General features: G+C 38.5%; 1 protein-coding gene across 1 annotated transcript in view; it reads left to right on the top strand.

Annotated features, from left to right (window-relative positions):
- Nucleotides 1-1,063, top strand: part of FAM150A (family with sequence similarity 150, member A) — a gene marked incomplete at its 5' end in the record, with an annotated part of 10,123 nt that extends 9,060 nt beyond the window's left edge. The window contains one exon of the mRNA XM_009328315.1: nt 419-1,063. The remainder of the gene's footprint in view (nt 1-418) is intronic.
- Between the last annotated feature and the right edge of the window lie 1,041 nt (nt 1,064-2,104).

Raw genomic sequence — 2,104 nt, 5'->3', positions numbered from 1 at the left:
GCTTCGTAGCAGTTACTCGCCGTTACGGCTTTTAGCGTTTTGTTTTGGTGGTTTTGGTTGGGGTTTTTTTTTGTTTGTTTTGGTTTCCCCCCTCCCCCTAATTCAGAGCCTTGCAAACGGAAGTAAAGCATTCGATGAAACCCAGAATCTAAAAATGCACGTGACTCTATGCACGGGAAACTTCCTCGTAAAATGCAGCAGCATGGCCCACTATGTGTTGAACCTCTTAGCGTCAACGCTGAGGATTTGCCACGGCAAAACTCATTAGTGTTCACAGGAAGGCAAGACCCACTAGCATTCTGTAGTTAAGATTTATGCAGTCCACAGGAAACTGTGATTTATAAACAGAATTATACTAAGCGGTCTGCCTCTGTGTTTTGAAACTAGTTATAAAATGGCATGTCCTTTTCTCTTGCAGACTTTCTACTAAGAAGAGAATTCTGATTTGCCAAGAAAGTGCCTTGAAATCTTCCAAGACAGAGAAGACATCTTTTACCTTTTTGATTTACGTTTTGTTACTAGATGCATTTTATTTTCCTATATTTGTCAGACATTCCATATTTGTGTGAAACATTATTTTATTTTAATTTGTAAATTTGTTTCCTATAGTTCAGACCAGCCAATTATTTAAATGCATTGTATATAAAGAATACTAATTATATACTGATTAAATGTTATAACCATATGCAGGGAGTTGGTAAAATTTTGCTGTTTCTCTTGTTCCATTGTACTTACATCATTCTGCTCAGGCTCTTTCTTCCATTATTTGCACTAACTTGAAATGCAGAAGTCTATGTAACTGAAATCTGAATAAGCTGTAAGTGGAGAAGTTTTACTTGCCATGGAAGATATTTTATATTATGAAGCTTTGTTAATATATACATATATATTATTGCGCATCAGAAAAAAATTGCTCAGAAATGCACCTTGCTTTCAGGAACATTTGTATGACTATTCTGGATTTTCATCAGTTACATTTGTACTGGCACTTATGGAAAGAGTTGCAAATAATGTAAATATAAAGACTGGAAAACTGCAATGCAGTTTTGGTGGAATAAAGAACATAAAAATAAACTATTTTCCAGGAAGGGTTATTTAAATTTATTAAGAGGTTACTTATTTAACATATAAATTTAATTTATCTGGTGAACTTGAAATAATTTCCCACTGAGAACTTCAAACTTGTGGGTTTAGTTTTTTACAGCATTTCATTTTCAAGTGGCAAATTTTATCCAGACATTTATTCTTCAGCTGAATGAGGTGCAAACAAAAATACATCATGCACCCACTATGAACAACAGAAACCTTCTGTGAGGATGAAGAGAGGGTAATAAAATAGCCCAGAAGAAGAGAAAATACTTTGAAGTATAATATCATAAAACCAAGGGGTATAATGAATGAATTTGGCTGGTGGCACATCAAGCTTAACTTTGGTAAGAATCCAAAGCACAATTGCTGCATCTTTCTTATTTAAAATCAAATTGGGATGATAACATTTGCTACCCATTTGTCTCAGCTCTTTTACTGCAAGCTTATATGATTGCTTTACAAGAACCTAGTATGAAGTGAGGTTTTTATGGTCAGGCCCAGAATAATTGACAGCATACATTGATGCCCAAATCACAATTCTTGTGGTTAACTGACCATTCAAACTAATCCCCGCAGATTAGATATTGTCTTTATCCTTTCCCTCAGTATGGGCTTCGTGAGCCCCTTAACTTCTGTGGCAAGCACTTTTCCCTCTACAGAATAGCAGGTAAGCTCTGACCTGGGATTCCTTGTCAAATAAGCAGGCCAACAGTCTGAGATTCAACAAGGTCCTGCACTTTGGCCACAACAATCCCATGCAGCGCTACAGGCTTGGGGAAGAGTGACTGGAAAGCTGCCCAGCAGAAAAGGACCTGGGGGTGCTGGTTGACAAGACGGCTGAACATGAGCCGGCAGTGTGCCCAGGCGGCCAAGAAGGCCAATGGCAACCTGGTCCATATCAGAACTAGTGTGGCCAGCAGGAGTAGGGAAGTGATCGTGCCCCTGTACTCGGCACTGGTGAGGCTGCACCTCGAATACTGTGTTCAGTTTTGGGTCCCCCACTACAAGAAAGACT

This window comes from Pygoscelis adeliae, unplaced genomic scaffold (genome assembly GCF_000699105.1).
Source record: "Pygoscelis adeliae isolate BGI_AS28 unplaced genomic scaffold, ASM69910v1 Scaffold367, whole genome shotgun sequence".
NCBI lineage: Eukaryota > Metazoa > Chordata > Aves > Sphenisciformes > Spheniscidae > Pygoscelis > Pygoscelis adeliae.
The sequence above is the reverse complement of the archived record's forward strand: the minus strand, read 5'-3'. Positions and strand labels throughout refer to the sequence as shown.